The sequence below is a fragment of the Triturus cristatus genome, chromosome 4_1 (genome assembly GCF_964204655.1).
Source record: "Triturus cristatus chromosome 4_1, aTriCri1.1, whole genome shotgun sequence".
Classification (NCBI taxonomy): Eukaryota; Metazoa; Chordata; class Amphibia; order Caudata; family Salamandridae; genus Triturus; species Triturus cristatus.
The window spans coordinates 429975596-430000987 of record NC_140585.1 but is presented as its reverse complement, the minus strand read 5'-3'; the positions used below and the strand labels follow the sequence as shown (position 1 = coordinate 430000987).

At 43.5% G+C, this 25392-nt stretch overlaps 1 protein-coding gene across 2 annotated transcripts in view; it reads right to left on the bottom strand.

Annotated features, from left to right (window-relative positions):
* The window catches only part of LOC146855076 (uncharacterized), a 488645-nt gene that overhangs the window by 150322 nt on the left and 312931 nt on the right, over nt 1–25392 (bottom strand). Inside the window, exon 2 of one of the 2 annotated variants that reach the window (XR_014980784.1) lies at nt 12199–12446. The exons of the other annotated variant lie outside the window; for it this stretch is intronic. The gene's annotated coding sequence lies outside the window, so the exon portion shown is untranslated. Of the gene's footprint in view, nt 1–12198; nt 12447–25392 lie in introns of those variants that run through there. 2 annotated transcript variants of the gene reach the window in all.

Genomic DNA, 25392 nt, shown 5'->3' with positions numbered 1-25392 from the left:
CCAACAAAGTATTAAACTTCTTTACTTTTACATATAAGTCACCACTACTGTCTACCTTAGGTGCCCCCAGGGTAGGGTGCCACGTATAAATAAGCAGGGACATTTTAAAAGGTGTTTTTTATTCCCTTGTGAGGGAAAAACTGCCAATTTTGTTTTTCCTCCATTTTAGCAATTTAGCTTCATAGGCTAACATGGTAATACTGCAATACAGTGTATTTATTGACAGGAGTGAGCTAGAATAATATTTCAAGGACATAAATGTTTGGTAATGATAAATCCAGCAGCTTTCCACTTTTGAATTTATCATAACTAATACAGAAAATAAATGATAGAACTTTCTTTTCTGTGAGCCAAAATCCAGCCTTCTAGCAGCCTCTGCTGATTGGCCAGCCCTTAACAGGCTTAGCTAAACTGCTTTGATGAGATACGTGGCCTGCACAGAGACAAAGGTTATCTGATGGGGGCAGCTCTGCAACTACAGAGGCTGGGTTCAAAGTGAGCAGGACAGTAAGGAATGCTAGCCAGGCATACCCTGTCTTCTTGAGTCCTATAGCTAGACAGCAGCCCCAAGAGTGGAATTTGCAGGAGGTGTTAAGGGAAAGGAGCAACACCAGTGGGTTGGCTTAGCTAGGTCTTACTCCCAAGGAACTTGAACTTTAAAGTGAAGTGCTTTGTGGGACAAGAATATGCCACACTTTGGAGGAAGTTCTCATGCTTCTGGGTGGCTCCTTGTACCCCATTGGTCATGGGTGCCCTACAGTCACTTCAGAACATTGAATAAATATGTGAGAGCTGAATAGCAACTCACATCTGCTGCCTAAACCTACAAGGAGAAGAAGGACTGCCCTGCTGGAACCCTGGTCTGCACCCCGCAGAATTGCACTCTGCTCCTGCTGGGCACTGTGAACTACAGCCCTGAGGACTTTGCCTCGCTTCAAAAAGGATTAGGAAGTGGACTCCCTGAAAGCAACAGGTTAACGTAGCTCGCATGCACCATTTTCCCCAAGAAGTCCCCAGCCAGGAGTGCATTGAGAGGACTTTTAAGGATTTGGGCATCTGCATTATGGGAACTGTAGTCCCAACTTCCGAGGAGCAACTCAGAGACTCTGGAACCTTGGATTTGTGTTGTGGACACTTTGAACCCTCAGAAGGAACTGCAGGAAAGAAGTTCCAGAAGTTTTATAAGGTGACTGACCCATCAACAAGAATCAGGCCACTAAAGTTGAACTGCGACCCAGCCTGGATTTCAGGTTCGTCCAGCTGAAAGCTCTGGAGCTCATGACTTCTAGGATTTCACCAAGGCCTTGCGCTGAGCCAAGGCACCATCATCTACTCAAACCGCGGCCTGAGGAGCCTCGCTCGACGATGAGAGAAATTCATCCCGAAATGCATCTAACTGGAAAGGTAACATTCTGACTGGGCCACTCGCTTAGTGAAGTCAACCAGGGCTCCAGCACAGTCAGGATGAAACTTTGCCTTTGTCCCAGTCAAGTGCGACCAGATGTTTTAAGTTGGCACTATATGATTTTAAGCACTAGAAAGTGTTTATTCCATAAAAAAGTCATATCTCTGGTTCCCTACATTGCATTTTTGCTGTCTTGGTGTCATTCTAATCATACAAATATCTCCTATTTTTATAAATTGTTTGTGGATTTTTATTGAGTGTTGTTTTTTACTTATTTAATATATTGGTGTTTTAAATGCTTCAGACACCTGTCTCCTAAATTAAGCCTATCCGCTCCTTGCCAGCTACCAAGGATCGAGCAGGGGAATCATTTTTTGAGACCTTTCTGGACCTTATATTGCGTTAATGGCCTTATTGCTAGCGGTCAGTACCTACTTACCCCTACTCATAATCCAGCTTCCAACATTTGCAAAATCCCACACCCGGGTACTTGATGAATTTCAATTGCCATTGAAAGTTTAAGTTCCCTACACATGAGAGTAACAATGTATATTCAAGGGTAAGAGCACAGTTTTATCTTTTTCCAAGGAGTACCCGGAGAAGCTGGAGAACTTGTTAATCAGGTTTATAATAGCCAGTATTGCGATGTTTGAGGCTTCTGTTAAAATTAGGATGTCATCAGCGTACGCCCCTGTTTTAAAAATAAAGTCCCCTAATTTTAGCCCAGCAATATTCTCTGATTCGTTTAACATTAATACAAGGCAGTCAATGACAAGGAGAAATAATAACTGGGAAGTGGACAACCTTGTCTTTTGCACTGTAATGTCAAAGGGGCAGATATGGCACCCTTTACTTTAATTCTAGCAGTGGGGTTAGCATACAGGGCCAAAATCATTTTGAAAAAGTATTGTCTAGGCGTGTCTAGTCAATGCAGTGTCCAAGTATAACATATTTGGGATGGATTGCACACCTTAGTTATCAGTAACTTCCTCCTTGTTTGACTTAGAATTCATTGTAGCGTGCTTTTTCACTGGTGACGTGCCTAGCCCAAACTGCACGTTGAAACGTAACCACACCATATCGGGGCGACTTTTCACCCCGTGTCCAGTGGCACTGCCAATGCTGCGTTTGCATTTTCTTGCTATCTGTTCAGACGATTTTACTCCTGTTTACTCGAATCACTCTTCACTCTTTAACTCTTGGAACTCGTCAAACCGTCATGCAAGGAAAGCCATTTCCTTAGGTTTCTAATGTTCAAAATGGGCCATCCGAACCTCTATTTCAGAACACGTACAAGCGCTGTATTCATCAGAAGCCGTTTATTAACCCAATGCATTTCGGGCCTTGGTGGGCCCTTCGTCAGGGGAGACTGAAATTAACAATAAGACAGACATTACAAAATCATCCTCCATAATATGTTTTGGTTATCTCATTTGAGAAAAATCTTAGTCTTTTAAATTGTCCTTCATTTCTCCTTAATTAACACATGCAATTAAAACAGAATCATCCTTTAAAACATCATGATCCCCTGTTATTTTGGGCAACACTCTTTCTCCTTACTAGATTTCACCCGTTTAAAATCTCATACATGAAACCATTATGACTGCAACACCCCACTTGAACTCTTCGTTCTTTCCCCTCATTTTGCAACCCTTTCACCATGTATTCCCCTTTCTACTCTCTATTTCCTTTCCTCCCCCGTAAGAACACCTTACATTCATGTTCATGGCTCTTAAGTCCATATCTCCCCTCTGTACGTGACCGTGACTATACTTCGTTCACCATCCTGCTTCAATTCACCCCCCGTGAGTACCTGCTAATCGACAACCGTCCTTTTCTCTCCATCTACAAACGAATTGTTCCATGTCTTTAACCACTACCCAAATTTAAACCTGGTGTGCAGCCCACGTGACCCTTTACTTTTACCACGTGATTTCCTTCTCAAGCGCCCGTTGCTTTCCCAAATCTACCAAGAACACTAAGGGTATTGTGGGAGATGCAGTGTTCTTGGTAGATAAAGTAAAGGGTCACGTGGGCTGCACACCATATAAAACTGTACAAATAACTAAAATGAATAAATTATAACATTCAACCCTCAATCAAAGATAGCAACATGGTAATATTGAAACATCAAATGTACCTGGCCACACCAGAAACAAATGTTAGTTAATGGTCCTTGTCAGCCACAGTAAGAATATATGTATGGTATACTGCAAACAAGGGGAGCCCACTACTGTGATGAGACATATTAAACACTAGAAACATATATTGTGCAGCCGTAAGAGGCACTCCGCTATAAAATCAACCAACTATCTTGGGCAGAAAAATGAGACATGGAACAATTCTCACCTTTAAAATACACCCCAAACGCATACATGTCAAATCATATCGTGATAAGTTTGTTGCCTGCAAAAGAAAATGGTTAAGGCACAATATTAACTCCAACAGCACAGACAGACACTATCCCAGAAGGTTGAACTTGCAAATTAAGAGATACAGGTGAACTCAGTGCGTTTACGATGGGTGTGCGTGCAGTACTCATAAGTGGGAAATATATCTTTCCTCATTAGGACCCATCAATAGACGACGGCTATATAGTGAATCAATTGCATCAGGATCCAGAACAGATAGATGAGTAAAAGGCTTTACAGATCTATGAAGAGTTCGGAGCTGCGTAGAACCAACTCAAGTGTGGGATAGCCGCAGGACTGACTAAAGGTAAGATCAATGAAGATACCAGTTAAAACAAGACAAACAGATTTACAATAGTGACCTGACTGGTAGAATAACCACCATCTGAATTGACAATGAGCTGAAAGCATTATATAATAGGAGACAACAACTGAATCGTTGGGGTTACCATTTGAGGACTAGGGCCCCATAGCAATGCTGATAGTAATCTTAGGAAGGCTAATGGATGTGCCTCAGGATTAAGTGAATACTAGCAGGGCCAATGTGTGAGTCACCCATATATGATTTGAAGGTATTGTTCAAGAAAGTCTCCAAATCTGAAGGGTCCAAGAAGAAATGGGTTTGGCCTTTTTAGATGATCTTAAATTTGTATGGGCCAGCAAAAGAGAGTTGTATTGATCTGTCCAATAGCATCTTCCTAAGTTCCAGGAAGCCTCTCCTCCTGGTTACAGTGTCCTTGACAAAGTCTTGGGATTTGAAATTTTAAAGCTATGCCTTGAAAGTGATTTGACTTTCTGCATACAAGCCAAGATAAGTTCAGAGTGTTGATGAGGTAAAGGTTTAAAGATTAACACTCTGGGACTAACAGTGTTCTTGGATGTGAAGGTGGGGATCCTGTGGGCACGTTCAAGTTCAAAGTATTTTGTGAAGGTAATGCTTAGAGAAGCCACACACAGCCACAGCCACAGTTGCCACAGGGGACTTCAAGCCCCAAAACGCTTTGAGCCAGGAGGCGCCGACGCCTGTTTCCCATGCCCGGAGGCGCTTAAAAGCATCTCGCAGCCCCTGCAGCGTGGGACGCGCGTGGGTGTGCCCGGGACACGCCCGGGCCAAGGGTGGGCCCGTCTGCGCCCGGAGGAGTCCGGAGGAGGCTGGGATGGGCAATCCCTCCGAATACCTGAACTTCTGGAACCTTGCACAGGTGATCATTTGGCAGCTTCTAATTGTGTATAGGAAGCTCTCTTGATAAGGGGCAGTTATTGCAGCTAAAGAGCTAAAGGACATTGCCAATTGGAGGTTGAGGCAATTCTTTTTCAGGCCTTTAGTCAGTTGTTTTACATTTATTATTGGAATCTGTCATCTCTGGGGCTAGAATGGGAAAGAGAAAATCCTGTGAAGGACGGTTGGGTGATGGTCAAAAAAAGAAGGGAAAAAAGGAAAGTCCTAGGTCCCATTAATGATTCCGAGGGTGGTGTTATGGATAGGAGAGATATCTTATTATCTGAATGCGATGGCCTCTTGGATTCATCAGTCCCTGACACGACACTCAGGGATAGCACACAGCAGGCCCCGAGTAGCAAATCAAGCAACGGGCACATACCAGATATGTTTAAAAAGCCAGTTAGTAGGATCCCTTCCCCATAACCCCTGAGAGAATCCGAGGCAAGTAATGTAGTAGCTGGTCTTCCACAGTTCCAACCAGACTCCTGAGAAGCCCTGGCCAATTTTCTCTGTAGTAATAGATTTTCTACCTTGTCAGACCATCCAGACCCACCAGCAATCTCTCCCTACAACAGGACTCAGATACATAGCACGAGCACGGAAGGTACAAAGAGTATTATATAAAACAATATCAAAGGCCCAGATAAATCAGGCGAAGTTAGTAAGAGCAGTATAGCACCTGATGTTAGTGCTGTGCAACCTAGTAGACCCTACAGACGATTCTTTCCAAAGATCAGTGTCCAGCCAGCTAATAGCCCTGATTAATGAAATTAGAGTTCGAAAGGTGTCCGGCGGTAATCTTAGTGACTTCCTAAGTAAGGTGCATTTAGCTGTGGAGCTGGTCAAATCCTCATTTGGAGCATACCCTAGACACAACAGGATATGGGTGCTAGCAATTGCCAAACACAACTTAGTAAAGCTCAGGCATCACAAAGCTCAAGGTCTAGTGGGCTAATCAGGGCACCAACTATCCGCAACCTGCTAGGGTACATAACTCCATGTCCACCTCTAGGCTCCCATTGCCACCTGTTATGGCCTTCGCACCCCCCACAATACCCATCTCAATAGAAGTGGTGGGCAAAGAGTGGCAGGAAAAGCAAGTAGTATGCCAGGTACAAGAAACGTCGTGTACATGATTAATGTCCCCAAGTATTCTGGAGTATCGTCTAGAGAAGATGAGGACTGCCTCTTGAATAAGTGCACCCATTGGATACGCCATGGTTGGGGCTGTCGGTCCTTAATAAGGGATGACATTATTACAGCTAAAAGACACACTTGCCCCAATGCTCCCCTAGACTATATTGCCCTGACACTTCCTCACCACCATTTGGTGGACAAGCTCATAAATTTTGACATCTGCACCCAACACCTCACCAGCTCCAACATTAGACTTAAATATAATCCCCATGAGTTGGATTCACATCTCAGTCTGTCACCATTAAGGGAGGTAGATTGAAAATTATCCTCACTCGCTGACGCCCCTATGGAGCATACAACACAAACTTCTGCCAGCGAGAGTGAGAATGCCGCGGTGCCAAATGCATCATTAACCCTGTTAAGAAATATACCCACAACACTCCGCCCGCAAGCAGGAAAGAGGGTTACTAGAGTAAAATCAACCAATAAGGGTAACGGGCAGATTTCCCCTCGTCTCACCTCATCCAGGCTAGCTGTAATAACATGGAACATCGCAGGGTTAAGGTCAAAAGTTACATCTCCTCATTGGCACACCTTCATTGAGCACCACGATATCTGCCTCTTCCAGGAAACTTGGCTGGTGGACCCTCCCCATTGCGTAGGCTACTTAAACTATCACATTCCAGCTACCAGTGGGGAAAAATGTCGACCATCGGGGGCATTAACAATTTGGGTTCGCTCTTTCTCTTTCGCATCACCTGGTACCTCGCTATTGAATATATTGTGGCTGTGTCTCAGTAAATGTAACATAGTTATGTTTTGAATTATCTGTTCTCACGTAGAGTAATGTACTTCTGTTGAACAGTGCCTGATATATTGAAAATCGGTTCATTAAAAGTATTGCTGGCTTTTGAACAGGGCAGGCACTGCCCACTTGTATACATAAGGTTTTATAGAGAATTACCAGTTCTGTCCCATTTAAAGTACTGCAGTCTATATTTCAAGCCAGTGTTTGCCGGTAGGACCCACCAACACTTATTTTAGGTACTAGCACTTATTTTTTCTTAACATACTTTGATCCCAAGTAAGAGAGAGAAAATACAAAAAGGGAAAAGATGGAGAAAGAGAAAAACAGAAAGACAGTGACAAAGGAAGAAAATGAATGTGAAAGAGTGAGGTAAAAGGGAAGGGGGTTCTGGTGGCGAATAAGAGAGGCATGAGGTGGAATCTAGACAATGCTGCCTTAGAATTCACCACCTCGACCTTTGATAGCACTGACCGCGTTCTTCTGAGAACTCTTTGGCACCGGCACTTATTATTCTACTAATTAAGCACTGGACGCTAGCCATGCCCAGTGGAAAAAGAGAAGTTTACCAACAAAATAGTTGAAGGAATACGTTATTGTTTTTCAATTGGCAGAGAAGTAGCTAATTAAATGGATGACTTTCTGTAAATAAGATACACGTACTTACCTTAAAACAATCAGGTATTCCACATTTCAACATGATCTATTAACTATGTCTGACAAATGTTTAATTACAATTTTGCTTTCTGTTAATAAGAAATCAATTCTATTTATCCAAGATTATGTGTAGAGAATTTCAGCAACGCGTAAATCCGTGCATTTGACATCCTCGGGCAACATTACTTTTGATTCACTGCTTGATGTGGGAAGTTGCTTTTTCAGTCTGAAGTCTGTTTTGCAGCTAATGCGGTCCTTGATAATCAGCCAGATAAGTACTTTAGAACCATGCACAAAAACGTGCCTTAAATTATTCCCAACATGCATTATAACTTTCAAAGACCATTTTAGGTTTAAATTTTAATGTGCACGTTATCAAACCGGTTCAATGATTAAATATATGTTGCAAGCTTAAAAACAGTTTGAATTATTGATGAAGGCAAAAAAACGGGTTCGGTTTGTGATACACAGATGAGCTGTGTGCCTTGCAGTGAAATTTCTCTGCCAAGGAGGCGATGGGGCAGATTCGCAATTGAGTTATGTTATGTTATGTTATGTTAGCCAGATTTATAGAGCGCACAGCTGCCCCAGCAAAGGGGCGTCCCGGCGCTACGATGGACAAGATATCAGGCCACAGCATAACCAGAGACAAAAGCACCCCATTAAATGTTCTGAGGGAAAAGGAAGGTTTTAACAGCTTTCCTAAAAACCAGAAGATCGTCTATAGCACGAATATGGACAGGAAGAGAGTTCCAGAGCCTGGCCGCTAATACTCTAAAAGAGCGACCGCCGGCCCTCACCCTCTTAAAACGTGGAACTAAAGCAAGATGAAGTCCAGCAGACCTTAAAGTGAGCGAAGGGACATAAGGCTGAATAAGAGGCTCCAAGATTTGAGGAGAGGAATACTTGAGGATTTTAAACAGTAAGCAAAGAGACTTAAACTTAATCCTCTGAAAAACGGGGAGCCAGTGAAGTTGCTCGATGGTTTTTTTAGTCGAGCAGAATCTCGGTAAGCCAACCAGAGCTCTGGCAGCAGCGTTTTGAACGCGTTGGAGTCTAGCAAGTTCGGCTAGGTTGGCTCCTAGCAGAAGGGAGCTTGCATAATCCAGCCGAGACAAAATCGTAGCTTGGACAATGAGTTGTCTGGTTGGAGCATCAAAAAATTTGAAAGTAGGCCTTAGCCTTCTAAGTATCCCGAAACAAGTGGCAGCAGTTTTCTTTGTGTGAGAAACAAAACTTAGTTTGGAATCTAACCAGATCCCAAGATTTTTAACCTCCGTGACAGGGAGAGGAGTGGGACCAAGCTCCGATGGCCACCAATGATCGCCCCAAAGATGACTCTGCTTGCCGACAATGAGCACCTCGGTCTTTTTAGCGTTCAATTGCAGGCACTTATCAGTCATCCAGCGCGCTACTGAGCTAATTCCCTCCCGGAACTTAGCAGCTTCGAGGTCGGAAGCCCCACTTAATGCTACCGCCAGCTGAGTATCGTCCGCGTAGGACACCATAGTCAGGTTCCCACGTTTGGCGACGGCAGCCAGCGGCTGTACATAAAGATTGAAAAGTGTGGGGCTAAGAGCCGACCCCTGCGGCACGCCCTGGGCAATAGGGTATGGTTTAGATTGGAAAGGAGGTGTAGTAACCCTAAATGTGCGATCAGATAAAAATGATCGAAACCATTCCAGTGCTGTGTAACCGACACCAGCCTCACACAGACGTTGTAACAAAATGGCGTGGGAGACGGTGTCAAACGCGGCACTGAGATCGAGAAGCACCAGTGCCACCGTTTGACCAGAGTCGACCAAGGTTCGCAAATGGTCGACCATAAAAAGCAGCGCCGTCTCCGTGCTATGGCCGGGTCGGAAGCCATTCTGGGTGGGGTCCAGAATATCAGCGCGAACAAGATGATCCGATAGGATAGCATTGACATGGGCCTCAGTCAGTTTAGCCGCCCACGGAAGGAGTGATATAGGGCGATAATTCTCCAACTTAGATGGATCCAGAGCTGGCTTTTTCAGAATGGGCATCACCTGGGCTTGTTTCCAGCTGGCAGGGACAGAGCCAGATGTTAAAGATAAATTGACAAGGTCGCGCAGTGGAGGGAAACAGAGTGATGCAAGCTCTCTAAACTGAACAGGACGAAGAGGGTCCCTGGGTGAGCCTGATTTAACTTTCACCACATTTTTTGTGAACTCCTCCAGCGAAAGCTCAGGAAAAGAACACAAAGACAGCGTTGTCATTGGGGGAGATTCCACCTTAACCGGGGGAACGGGTAAAATAGGAAAGGAATGATATATAGCCGCCGCCTTTTCCACAAAGAAGGCGGCCAGGTCCTCGCAATGCGAAGCAGAACAGATCGCATCAAGAGAGGCACGGCTGGCTGTGAGATCCTTAAGGACCCTAAAAATTAATTTGGTAGGATTAGTGCTCGAGTTAAATTCGTGAGAAAAATAGGCGGCCCGGGTTTTACAGACCGCTCTGTGATAAAGTCTAGTCTTAGCACGATACTCCCGTTTTTTGTCGGGTAGGTAATCCTTGCGCCAAGCTCTTTCGGCTTGTTTACAGGATTTCCTTAAAAGCCGAAGCGTATCGTCGTACCAAGGACTAGGCTCACCACGACGACATTTAAATTCGGCAATAGGAATCAAACAATCCAGCGCTCCAGTCAGCCAGTTGCAAAATAGATCATAGCCCGTCTCCACATCGGAGAAAGGACCCAAAACCTGCTGACCAAGGAGCCGATGAAGATCAGCGAGTTTCAGTTTGCTCCATGGACGTCTCAGTGACACAGGAACCGTAGTTTTGTAAGGGGAATCCTTAATGTCAAGATGCAGCTCAATGAGATGGTGATCCGTCCAAGCCATAGGTTTAGGGGGTAACACTTTAGCCGATGTTAGATTTGTAAAAATGGGGTCCAAAATGTGGCCACCATCATGGGTACAGCGATCCACAAGCTGAAACAGCTGGAGGGCTTCCAAATCTGCTAGGGTACTGCTAACAGCAGGAGAAAGAGGAAGATCAAAGTGGAGATTTAAGTCTCCGATAATGCTGAAATTAGCCGTAGTTAAGGCCAATGCGCCGACGGCCTCCGGCAGTGCTGACCTGAAGGCAGCATCTGGTCCTGGAGGTCGATAAATAAGTAGCCCAGAAAAATTAAAATGAGGACTGACCGAAATACGAAAGTGGGCACTTTCGCAGCCAGCTATGTCCATAGGCTTCCAGGCACAAGAGAAGCAGGATTTAATGACAGCCGCAATGCCACCGACTCTAGAGTTACGATTGTGGGTGAAGATCGTGTACTCCGAAGGAAGAGCCAAATTAACCGCAACCGCAGCATCCTCATGAAGCCATGTCTCAGACATAAACAGAATGTCAGGGGCGGCATCAGTGATTGTGCACATCCCCATAATGTCGAACCAGCGACCTCACATTAAGATGACAGATGTGAGTTAAAATCAAGCTAGGGCAAGAAAGGTGAAGGATGCCTATTGCTGTACTGCAACTGGGGGGGGGGAGGGGGTGCAAATGCTGTGCGTTAAACACGTTCCCAGTACAACAGCGATTCAGAGATGATTCAGAAGAAAGGTGGCTTCAAGGAACCTTCTCGTGATTTGAACGCGCGGAGATGCCTTTCCAGCTGCTACTGATGATTACCTCCTTTAACTGGAACATGCTATCTTGTTTTGAATATGTGAAGCATGCTTTGCCCAGCCTATTCTTACACATATAATGCACTGTTTTAATAAAATAAGAATACCAATAATAATAGTAACTTATTTTGGTACAGTGCTTCATGCCACAAGTCTGCTGCTTCTAAGCGCAGTAAAAGAACAGATGTTTTATACATGAATCATACAGGCAGGCCACTGAATGGTTTTCGACTTGTCTGAAACTTGCATAATGTACATTTATGTAACTCACTGTGTTCACTTAGGCATTAATGACCGTTTGACATAATGAGATCTAGATGGTTATATATATTTTTTAATCTGTTTTATTGAATTTTTTTGTGACTCAAACAATAAAGACACAACTATTCGGTCTACAGTTTAGGTCATTGTCCATTAGATTACAAACATCAGTGTGGTAAAATGGCTACACGGAAATCCCACCCCATATCTTTCTCTCCCCTACCATATGCATGACAGTACATGCAGGAGACGAGAAACCACCAATTTCTAACCCAGAGTTAATCATCGCCCGTACCTGCGTTCCTTTGCCCTATTCCAAATCCTCATCTATGCCCATCAAGGGGGCCCACATTTTATTCATTTTTAGGGACAACAACTTTCCTTATAAAATGTCATTGTTTTCTTTATTTGGAGTCAACATTTACCATCATGCAAGCTTGTCTAGCATGAGTGCACACCTGGCTATTTCACCATAGTACCATTGATACCCATGTGTTGGCCAACAGAGGGAACCAAATGTTGTAGATGTTCATCCCCAGGCCAATAAGCCGCTGCTCCATAGCAGCAAAACAAAGTCAAGATTCTTTTTACCCAACACTCAAATCAATCACAAAGTTCTGCGTTCATTTTGTTGATCAGAGTCACTGCAATGTCACATCGCATCCAATCTCAAATAATACTCCATATATTTGAAGAACGTGAAGTGTCCAATTAAAAAAAAAAATCCATTCTTATTTTTGAATCTTCTTTGTTTAAAATCCAATTGTAGCCAAAGCCAGCATGTTTCGTCCACTGGGGACTTCTTCAGGGCTCATAGGTATGTTGCAGCAGATGTTAAGAATCTGATAACATCATGTTCACAGGATGTCTGCCCATTCCGGATTTTTAATCATCAATACTGATGGGAAGGTTAGAGATTTTCATTGTTTAGTTTAATTTCTAAAACACAAAGAAGCTTACATGCTAGACTCTAACATATAACTTTGTGCTTTTTTCTACTAATGCATCCTCTCTTTTTGTCACCACATACCAATGCGTCAATCGAGGCCACCAATCGTCCATGCAACTGTTTGCTGTACTTGCTCTGCTTCCACAAACCGAACTAAGCATATCCACTCAATTTGTAGCCTCCTTTTCAAATTCATTCACATTTACAGTGCATTTTACATTTTTCAATTGTCCATTTGCATTTCATCTCTATAGCTGTATTATATGCTGACCCAAACCGAAATCTCCACCCCTCAGAAAATGCATAGGCAGTACAATACAAAAATGCAGAGTCGTTCTTCAAACCTTAGGTTAGGTTTTAAAATATAATTCTTTACCTTGTAGTGTATGGGTCTTTAAAGACCAAACATGTCCATTTTCTCTCATGGTGGGAACAGGTGCATGAGTTTGCTAACATAGTGACTTCTTTCGCTGCATCTGTGTGACTCATGGAAGCCAATTCATAACAGAGCAGCAGGCATACACTGGGCTGAAACTCGAATGCAGCACCAGTGCTCATTCTCCAGCCCTTCTTCTGGCCATAAATCCTGACTGTGAAATGGGTCCTATGGACTCATAAACTCACATATATATGTTTCCCTTGCAATTTTTCATCCATCGTTTTGGAATCCGGCTCTAAGTGTCAAAGCCTTATTCTATTTCCACCTAGCTGTCCTACAAATCTTAAGAAGCATTAAATAAAGTCACCTCTTAGAGATTAGAATTACAATCATTGCAAGTAAGATCTCATATTTAATTTGATTTGTGAAATTAATCCTAGATTCAACATATAGTGCACTCTATGATGCAGGAGAAGCAATGAAGGGTCGTGGGACTGATTAATAAATTGGCTAAAAAGTCATACGCTTGATTTCACAGGCATTTACGAAAGGGAAACAACAATGCATTGCAATATGCAATGGCCTGCCAACTGAGCATGACCCTTTACTGGGGAGTTCAGAGGTGTTCTCCATCCCAAAGCATTTTGAAAACATTCGCAAATACTCACATAATCGCAATAGTCGTTTAGGCACGAGCTTCCAAAGGAAAAGCATTTTTTATTTCATTAAATTTGGGGTGATTTGATCTTCATGAAACTTTTCTAAAAAAGTTCATCCACCTAAGCTCAAGAAAGTTGAGTTGAGTTAAGTTGAGTTGCAAACCGCACTATCACCTGAAAAGGGCATCCTGAGTATGTGTGTGTGCCTAACTCTACCAATGGTAGATTGGTTAACTGAAAAGACAGGTCTTCTGCCTCTTGCAGAATTCAAGAAGAGAGGAGAAGGCTTTGATGCGCAGACAGAGGTTGTGCCATGCTTTAGGAGTAATGTGAGCGAGCGCAAGTCCTCCTGGCCTGGTTCTGTGTATGCTTGGAGTGTTGGCGAGTAAGAGTCCTGCAAAGTGAAGGTGTCTGGATGGTTGGTGGTAGGAGACACAACTGTTCGGGTAGGTTGGGCCTGCACTGTAAAGCTCCTTGAATGTGTGTGTGAGGATGGATTCATTAAGTGGGGACCAATAAAAGGGGGGTGTTCTTAAACAGTGATTTCCATGTTAATCCCTATAGGATATTTTTGGTGAGTGGCTGTATTGGTAGGTGAGTATGTGCATGAGTGGCTGTATGGGTCTCTGAGTGGGTGTGTGAATGGGTTTGTGGGTGTGTCAGTGGCTGTATGGGTCTGTGAGTAGGTGTGTGAGTGACTGTATAGGTGTGTATAAGGCTGTGTAAGTGGGTGTAGTAGTACCTGTGTGAATCTGTGAGTTGTTAAGTGAGTCTCTGAGTAGGACTGTGAGTGGGTGTATGAGTCTCTGAGTGAGACTGTGAGTGGGTGCATGAGTGTCTGAGTGGGTCTGTAAGTGCATGCATAGGTGTTTGAGTGGTGTTTGAGTGGTGTGTAAGTGGGTCTGTGACTAGGTGCATGAGTCTCTGAGTGGGTCTGTGAGTGGGTGCATGAGTGACTGAGTGAATCTGTGAGTGGGTGCATGAGTATCTGAGGGGGAATGTGCCTGGGTGCGTGAGTGTCTGAGTGGTCTCTGAGTGGCTGTGTGAGCCTCTGATTGGGTCGGTGTGGAGTTTCTGATTGGGTCTGTGAGTGGGTGCATGAGTCTCTGAGTGGGTCAGTGAGTGGGTGTGTAAGTGTCTGAGTAGATGTGTGAATGGGTGTGTGAGCCCCTGAGTAGGTGAGTGGTCTGTGAACAATTATCGTCTTAGTTCTTTAGTGATATTCATGAATTTGCTGCAGTGTTACCCAAGGGGCTGTGCGGCGGTCACGACAAATTAACGAATATAGCGTGTTTAAAAAAACATGTTTAGTGACATAATGTACATATGTGGAGTTACTGAAAAATGCTCATAAGCCTGCCCTGGGGTCAGGACACATCCAATCTGACCCTTCATACCAAGTTGTGCTATTTGATTTTTTCACAGCCAGTGATATATCCACTCAAACAGCTACTCACACAGTGACAGTAACCTATAGAGCTACTCAAGTAGAAGTGACTTAGTGTGTCTATGGCTGTGTCAGTGAGTGAATGGATGTGTCAGTGGCATATGGGTGAGTAAGTGGATATGTGAAAGGCAGTATGCATAAGTGGTGGAGTATATTAGTAACTGTATGTGTGAGTGAGGGACTGTGATAGTGCCTGTATGGGTTATGAGTCTGTGTGTGAGAATCTGTATGGGCCAGTGATTATATGTTAGCATCTGTAATGTGTAAGTGAGTGGGTGTGTATATAACTTTATAGGTGAGCAAATGGCTGACTGATTGACTCTATTGATGAGTGAGTAAGTGTTTGAGTAGCTCTATAGGTTACTGTCACTGTGTGAGTAGCTGTTTGAGTGGATATATCACTGGCTGTATTAGTGAGTGAATGTATGTGTGGCTGTATGGGTGACTGAGTGGATGTGTGTGTATGCCTAAGAATCAGTGAGTGGGTATGTACGTACTGGTATGGGTGTGTCAATGGTTTTGAAAATGGTAGTGTGAAAGTTCGAGTGGGTGTTTGAATGGATACATGGGATAGTGAGTGGCTGTGACTTCACCACCACCCCTGCCCACAGCACCACTGAATCAAGCAGCATCGACACCCTAAGATGCATCATCCTCAACGTGCACTCCATGCACAAACACGCAGTAGAGATCTGGAACCTACTCGATTCTCTCTCGCCCAACATAGCCTTCTTCACGGAGACCTGGACCAACGCCTTCTCCGCCCCCAACATCAACACTGCCATACCTGACAGATACAAGATCCAGAGGAAGGACCACCTTGACCACCTGGGAGGGGGCCTTGCCATCGCCCATAAAAACACCCTCCGCCTCACCACCTCCAGCGAAACCTTCCCTCCACTGAACACCTGCACTTCTAGATAGAGACCAGCTCCAACTCCACCCTCCACGGAACCCTCGTCTACAGACCCCCGGCCACCGGACACCCTTCACCACCACCATCACCGACCTCATCGCACCCCACGCCATCACCTCAATAAACAACATTCTCATCGCAGCCCTGAACTTCCACCTCGACAACCACAGCAACCCCAACTCCACAACCCTTCGCGAAAACCTCACCAACATCAGACTCAAACAACTCATCACCACACCGACCCACACAGCAGGACACACCCTCGACCCCATCTTAGCAGCAGGAAACAGCTTTCACTTCAGCCATACAACACAACCCCCGTGGACCGACCACCACTGCATATATTTCACCGTCGACAAACCCAAGGCACCCCAACCAGCCCCACGCCCACCAAGAAGGAACTGGAGAAAGATCACTGACGAGCAACTAAACTCCGCCCTCATATGAGACAACGTGGGCACCTGGGTATCTGACACCAACGTCGCAGCCAGGGAACTCCACACCTGGGTCTCCAACTGCGCAGACGAGCTCGCCCTACTACGCAACCCCGACAAACAGCGCCCCAAGAAAGCAGCTTGGTTCACCAACGATCTCCAAGAAGCCAGACGCACCTGCAGATGAGCTCGCCTACTACGCAACCACCGACAAACAACGCCCCAAGAAAGCAGCTTGGTTCACCAACGATCTCCAAGAAGCCAGACGCACCTACAGATGTCTGGAGAAAAACTGGAGAAACACCAGGACACCCGAAAATGAGGCCACCTACAAGGATGCCATGACAGGCTACCACAACAGAACCACAAAGAGGACTTTCATCCACAACAAAATCCTCGTCAACTCCACCAACTCCAAGGAACTCTTCAGGTTCATCCAGGACTTCACCAAACACTGTAGCCAAGCCACAGACATCACCCTGTCCCAAGACCTCTGCGATAAGCTCGGAACCCACTTCCACCTCAAGATGAAAAACCTCTACGACAACTTCATCGACCATCCACCGGACGCCACAGCCGGCCCACCCCCCAGACACACCAGCCAGCCCACCATCTCCTCCTAGATACCTATCACAACTGAAGACACCACCTTGACCATGAAAGGCATCCACTCAGGGGCCCCCACCGACCCCTGCCCTCCACACATCTACCATAGAGCTGCCATTGCACCCAAACTACATCGCATCATCAACACCACTTTCGAAACAGGCACCTTCCCAGCCGATTGGAAACACGCAGAAGTCAGGCCCCTGCTCAAGAAACCCACAGCTGACCCTACTGACCTCAACAACTACCGGTCCATCTTGCTCCTCCCCTTCGCAGCCAAAGTCGCAGAGAAAACAGTCAACAGGGAACTGATACGATTCATCAAAGACACGCAGTCCTCGACCCGTCTCAGTCCGGATTCTGAAGCAACCACAGCACCGAGACCGCCCTGCTCGCCACCGCAAATGACATCCATACCCTCCTGGACCAAGGCCACTCTGGATCCCTTATCCTACTCGACCTATCAGCAGCCTTCGACACTGTATCCCACCGCACACTCAACGCCAGACTACACGATGCCAGCATACAAGTAACCGCCCTAGACTGGATCCGATCATTTCTCACTGGAAGAAGCCAAAGAATCAGACTGCCACTCTTCATCTTTGAGCCCACGGATATCACCTGCGGAGTCCCACAGGGGTCATCACTAAGCCCGACCCTGTTCAACATCAACATGGCCCCCCTCACCGCCATCGTCCGTTAACACGGCCTCAACATTGTATCCTACGCTGACGACACCCAGGTCATCCTCTCCCTTACCAAAGACCCCACCACTGCCAAACTCAACTTCCAGAAAGGAATGCAGGATGTCGCAGTCTGGATGAAAAACAGCTGCCTAAAGCTCAACGCCGTGAAGACAGGAATCCTCATCCTCGGAACCAACCCTTCAGCATGGGACAACACCTGGTGGTCGAACGCCCACGGAAGCCCACCGACCCCCTTGGACCACGCCAGAAACCTCAGCATCATACTCAACTCACCCTCACCATGAAGCAAAAGGTCAACGACGTCACCTCCAGCTGCTTTAACACTCTCCGCATCCTCCACAAGCCCTTCAAATGGATCCCCCCGAAGGTCACCCATGCACTCATCACCAGCAGACTGGACTATGGAAACGCACTCTATGCCGGCATAAGAAAATCCCTACTCCACAAACTCCAAACCATATAGAACACCACCGCCAGACTCGTCCTCTGCTTCCCTGGGTACGAACACACCAGCAAACACCTATGAAGGCTCCACTGGCTCCTCGTGGAGAAAAGAGTCACCTTCAAAGTCCTCATCCACCCCTACAAATTCCTACACAACATCAGACCCAAATACCTCAAAGACAGAATTAACTTCCACGTACCCAAAAGAAACCTCCAATCCTCCAACGTTGCACTAGCCAAAACCCCATGCATACACAGAGCCAGGGCAGGAGAAAGATCCTTCTCTCACATTGCAGCCAAGGCCTGGAACGAGCTCCCGGTGGACATCAGACACACCCCCTCCCTTAGCACCTTCAGAAAGACCCTCAAGACCTGGCTCTTCGGCTAAGAAGATCTGCAGACCTGCCCACCCAGGCCTTGAGACCCTCAAGGGTGAGTAGTGCGCTTACAAACTCCTGATTGATTGATTGTGTCAGAGATTCAGTGGATGATGTCATCAGTGATGTCATTTTGAGATGTCATCAGTAATGTCATCAGTAATGTCACTGACCATGTCATGAGTGATGTAATATGTGAGGTCATAAGCAGTGCATTGTGGGAGCGTGAGTTAACTATAACTGATGAATTTCTCTGGTTTGGTAAGAGTGAAACTTGAGCCTAACTATAATGTTTCTGTAACCTTTAGGTTTTTTTCAGTACATTTCTAAGGTTTTTAAAAATTCTATTTCCTAACTATAACAGCCCTGTAATCTTTGTTTTTTTGAGTGAATTTGTAAGTTTTTTTAAATGCTAATTCCTAACTATAACTTAGCTGTAACATTTGGTGTTTTCAGTGAATTTCCACGTTTTTTTAAGTAGCAATGGTCTTTGCAGAATGGTGTGGAAAGGGGGCGTTGCCTTTGCCCAGCTTTCAGAAATCCCGTTGAGTTGGACTTTTAGAAATTAACAGGAGGGCTTCTTGGTCCCCAAAGTCCTTTAGCATCCAAGACAACTTTATTCCTCAACCAGTAGTGTGCCAGGAGATGTTTTTGCTCAGTGGTGCAGAAAGGGGGTGTGGCCTCAGAATGCCTCCCAGCAAACTGATGGTGTAGAACTTGCTGGAGGTAACAAGAGGGATGCTTTGCTCCCAAATACCCTCAACAGCCAAGGGAAATTTATCTCCCAACTAGTGCTATGCCAGGAGGCACGTTTGCAGAGTAATGCAGAATGACTTTCTTGATGATTGCACAGATAGTGCCTGCATGATTCTATGAGTGCCATTGCCAAGGGCAGGCTTCGAATACCAGATGTTTTTAACAACACGTGAAACACATATATAGACATATTTTACATAAGGATTCAGTGTAGCTATTTTAGTAAGATACTAACTTTTCCTTTTGTATTCATTTGTCGAAATAACTAAATCAAAAATGCATTTTCCTTCTTCACAGCAACACCAGAGGTCACAATGACATCAGTAATCACAAATACAAATGACAAAGTGAAAAACAGATGTATAGAAATATTTTACACAAAGTTTGAGTTTAGCTGTTTAGGAACATAATTGTTGAACTTAATTTTAACACAACATTTAAGAAAAATAACAATAACAACATCTGAACTCACAAATACAACATAACTACCAAACACCCATCAAACTACTCATTGTTACACAAACTCATGGGGAATTAAAAACTGTTGCCAAATTAGTGCAATGCACAATCTGAAAACATCACATGGCCGGGAAAGTCAGGAATATCATTGGATGTACACCCACTCCTCCTTCTTGAATCTTCTTTTCCAGAAGTAAATTGTGAGCAGGTGGTAGATTTTGACTGGAGACTTTTTTTACACTTATGTGGGATGACATTCATGTTCTACCATCTTTAAACTTTTCATAGAAAACGTCTCAAACTGCCGATCAAGCAGAAGGAAACTGGACGACCGTCCACATCAATGGCAGCAGCAACCATTCCCATCCCTTTAGATGTATAGACTACTAAAACAAATATGGCTCCATAGTTTTCAAGAATGGCTCCATATTGCATGGACTATACTCTTGTTATAACTGCTGGTGAGCAGTGTGTTGCAGCTATTCGCAATGCTGCCAAAAATCATACATGGTAAATATTTTCCCCCTTTTATATTTTTTTGCACATTTCATAAGAAGAGTTCTTAGTGAGCAGCAAGAAGGCAACACAAAGCTGACGGACCCTCAACTTCAATCGCAGCACAACAACACCAAAGCACAGAGTCCATTCAAAAGTCCAATCTCAGCTTCAAGATTTGGCTCCACAGTTTTCCCCGGTGGTGTCATACTGCATGGATTGTGGAGTTCTAGTTAATGCTGGAGAGCAGTCCACAACGGCCCTTTGCAATGTTGGAAAGAATAATAAACGTTGATTAATTTGTATTTTTGACCTTCATAGTTTTTCTTCATTAGCAGGCATTTTATTATCTTGCAAAATGGGTATCTAACATGTATGTGTTGTTCATTTTATTTTCTCATTTTACTATCTTCCAATTTATTGTAACAATACTTACATATAACTTGCTGCACAGACAAGTCAAACTATCCCTCTACAAATAAATACATAGGTAACTTTTGCCAGTTATCATAATTAAATGTATCACTTTTTATATATAAGTTAACAGTCTGTGTTTAAATCTTGAGTATAACCTGAGTGTTTCATCAATGTACGCGTGTGCCTCAGTATTTCAATGACCGCATGGGTTGTAAGTGGGTGTTTAGATGACTGCATCGATTCTGCGCAAATATTATAATGATTGTATAGTTACAGCCTTGTTAATTGCATAACTCAATAGATAGTACCTAGATTCTTAGACTAATGTATATGTAATGTCTGCATATATCAATGACTACATAATTTCTGCCTGCCTGATTGCAAGAGTACATGTATAGTTTCTTGATAATTGAATAATTTCATGGATACCGAACCACTGATTCTATGACTACCTACGTAGTGGCTGGGTGATTTCATGGGTGCCTGAATACTCCCTGACTCACTGAGAAAGTTGACACTATATCTCTGAATCATTGATTATCTCCTTCTGTCAGTATCAAACTATCTATTTTACTGTATACATGCTTTTGCACATGCATCGGTAAACAGAAAACAACACTTAGAAAATGTTCAAAGCACAAAACCTTTTGAGAATGGCATACCTACATAATTTCTTAAATACTTCTTCTGCTTCTAAAACATATATTCAGCATAACTCAAACAAAAGTTACACTTGAAATGAAGCTAGTACAAGAACTCTCTGCACTATTAATCCTTCTCAAACCATGTTTAGAGAAAAACACTACCCTCACCATATACATTAATTTTTTATCAGCCATACTGAACATAGATCACCATGTAAACATATATTCGATTTCTGAATGGATGTACACCTTCAAACCATCTTTCCCAAAATATATACCTCTCTGCATCTTTAAGCAAACTCAAAAGACCCACCGTATATATAGCTAGGTGCAAGCACAAAAAACATATCTCACGATCTAAGCATATGCAAAGTGGTCATATAATACAAAAATCACATTGACAAACACTTCCCAATACATACCTAACAAGTGTTACTTCTTTCTAATTCATATACACGCAGACAACATGTTCTTATTTTTTATTTCTCGCCACACTATTCCTGTATAATAATGTTACTAAAAATACTACAACTCCCAGAGTGCAAATGACAGATGTATCTATTCTGCACACGATGGTTAGACATTTAAAACATTCTTAGTTCCTCATTTCAACTTTCCACAAAACTATACAGTTATTTTTCAATAAAATGCACAATGTAATAACCAGGCGCTAATTCATTTTTCTCTTACTTCCCAAAACATTCCCCACTATCTCTTAAACACATGCCCTCTAATAGATACAGTTCATCTCATATATTTTTTTCTCATCACTGTCATACTCCTTTTAATCAAACTCACATATTCATCTTCTATTCTTATGCAATTTTTATAAAGAATTAAAAAGTTCTGTGCATACCAGTGAATTCAGTTTGTGAACTATATTGTTGTTTTAGCTCTTTGTGAAAAGTTTTGACACTTTTAGGTTTTCTGAAAAATAAGCACAAGACGGTACACCACTCTCATACAAAGCAACCACAAAATGGCAACCTCTTAAACTTTGCACTCTGTGATCATGAGAAAGGCAGCAAATGAAATCATGTCTTTAATTTTAGACTACACTATCTCCTCTTGAAAATGGCTAGTAGCTCTTAATCCTTTCCCTCTCTTTCAAAAAGAAATTCCTATCTATGGGTGTTTGCGATCTATTTGCAATCATCGCAGTGAAGTCACGAGAAAAACAGGAGTTCACACCGATATCTAGCTTCATTTTTCTGAAATTTAAAAACTGCCCAACAATTTATTACATGGTCCTGAGTAGGAAATTAAAACTTGCCATTACTTATACTGAGTCATCACTATTCAACTTTAAAAAAAAAATCTGTCTCTTTAAAACCCTTCCCCCAAAAAGTCTTAGCTCACTGTACCTAGCAACCCAGTGGAACCGGTAGGTCACAAGTTGACAGCACATTCTAGATGGAACATGCTGCTTCCAAATAAGATACAGCAGCTGTGCTTTACTTCAAAAATTCAAAACCACATCTATGCCTATCTTACATTTCTTTTCTTAAGCAACAGCCAAGAATAAGACTTCTTGCTAAGGCATCCAACACACTACCTAATTTTATTCACTTTCATGCTGACAGCATCCAATGAAATATATCTTTTTTATTTTAATCACCTCAATTTTAACTGCTTTTCCTTTTGAAAACTACCTCATTCAGCTCTAGCCTTCTCCTGACTACTATTTCTCCTTCACTTCAAACTTCTTAGAGTATGGATTGTGGGCCACATCTATATCTTTTGGGCTAAAGAGGCTGCAAAAAAGAGACATATTGACAGGGACTTGGGTTTGCCAAATGTGCAGATTACTTGGTTTGCCCAGAGAGGGTTGAAGTTTCATCAGTTGCTGTCTTTGGTTAAATCCATTGTGGATTCCCAAACTCCTCACCTCATGATTATGCACTGTGGTGGCAATAACCTAGGCACATTGACTAGGGTAGGGCTGGAAATCCTAATGAAAGAAACCTTTGCAGAACTGATGTCACTTTTTCCTCACACTGTCAAGGTGAACTCTTATATATGCCAAAGGCAGAAATGGAAGTGGTCAAATCAGTTCTGTCCCCAGATTGACAAAGCCAGGAAACATGTTAATAGAAATGTTTCTGCATTCCTCAGAGACCATCGCATGGGCTATATCTATAACAATCTGCATTTTGACATACATGGAATTTATAAAAAATGATGGAGTGCACTTTACAGATGAAGGAAACTGTGTTAACCTGGAACTCTGCATCCGGTCTTATTTGTAGCAGCCATATACACACAAACAACACAACGGCTCCTTTCAGAGCCACCCTAGTACCCAAAATATTATGAAGTGTTTTTATTTTTTATTTCTTTTATTTTTTATTTGTTTCCCATTAAAAAACACCCCACCCACCCCGTCCACCCCCGCTACACAATTAAATACCAGCATCTTTAATCAATGGTGCAAACCATATTTCATGACAAATTCATTCAAATTTACGCAGTTAATACCAAGAAGGACAGAAAGAGAAAAAACGAAGAAAATATGAACAGATCAATTAGGGACAAACAAAGTGCCGGGGGCCTTTTATAAACGCCAGATTAAAGTGCATCATGTCTACCTTCAACCACTCCTTACTTCGATCCAATCTAATAGTGCACCCCACCTCCTCAGGCCCTTCCTTTTATTACGAATCCTCTTCCATAGGAAGATAGCATTTTCTAAATTACAGGCAGCCTGCACCCTGGCTAGCCATTGTTGAAACACTGGTGGATTGCTGTCTAACCAGGCTGAGGCGATACATAGACAAAAGATGGTCATAGCAATAAAGACTAACTCTCTACCTCTTGCCGGACTCTCGTATTCGGATACTCCCAGGTGGATCACTGTAGGGGATAGAATTACATGAGTATTCAATTTGTTTGAAAAACAAATCAGTTATCTGGGTCTTAATGAGAGGTAAGGACAAACAAGTGGCAAAAATATGCACAATATCTGCCCCCCCCCAAGATGACATCTAGGGCATCGAGTGCCTTTACCATCTGCCCATTTAGTAATCCTACTGGGAGTATAATATAATCTCTTTTTCTTGTTGTTAAGGCCACAAATGTTCACTGAGGCAATTCTTAGTTTACTCATTGGCCCTATTTCCTAGATTTTCTGTTACATATCTCACTTTTAGCAATTTGCCCCTAGCGGCCTGATAATATCTTCCAGTCCTTGGCTCTGCTATCTCTTCTTGCGGTCCGTGTGTCCATTTATCTTCCCGTGTAGCACCCACCCAGTCCTGCCACCAACCCCCCTCCCATTATCCCCCCCCCCACCTAATAAGCAATCTGGCAGAAAGCCTGGATGAAGGTGCCTGTGCAAGTATGCAGCTCCAGTCACTCCCAACCCGTGACCTCCCTAAAGAGAAAAAAACAGCAAAAACCCTTAGACTAAATATCCCATTCCAGCCCAAATATATTAGGACAAGTCTATCCTTCAAGTCCCAAAAGTTATTCCAGCTAACTGGCGGTTTTACCACCTATTATTTACCCTGGCAACAAGGAACAGTGACCACTGAATATTTGTATGCACTACATTTTATCTGATTTCCCTCCACCGATTTCTTTTAAGTACTCCTGAACTGCAATTTCCAAAGTTAAACTACATGTTTGCCCTTTATAAGTCACTTTTAGGCAAGCAGGGTTTAAGAGATAAACTTCCGCCCCAAGTTGCTGGAAGGTGTTAAACAACTGCCGCATCCGCCATTGCCTCTCAACTGTGGCATAGGCAAAATCGGATGTTACAAAAAACGAGATACCCCTAAAATCCTTCTTTGCTTTGGGACCAGTGGTCGAAGTTTACGGGATTGGCAGGGCACGGTGTGCCCCTCCTTTTTTATTCATTTAATTCCGTTCCCAAACTTTTTTTATTTTAAACATGCGTCCTGGCGTTTGGGGACGGGCGGTTAGGCAGAGAAGGAAAAGGACTCTGTCTCTTGCACAGATAAGACAAGGGCAGTGTTCACTACTCCTGCTCTGCCGCTGGCAGCTGCCCCCCCCTCTAGTTCTTCCTCTTATTCCTCTCTTACTGTCTCGCTCCTCCTCACTTGCTGAAAACTTGACTTCAAGAAACAGTTCTCACCCTCTCTTTCGTCCTTTTGTTTATTTGTTCCCCTGTGAAATGGATCCAAAAAAGAAAAA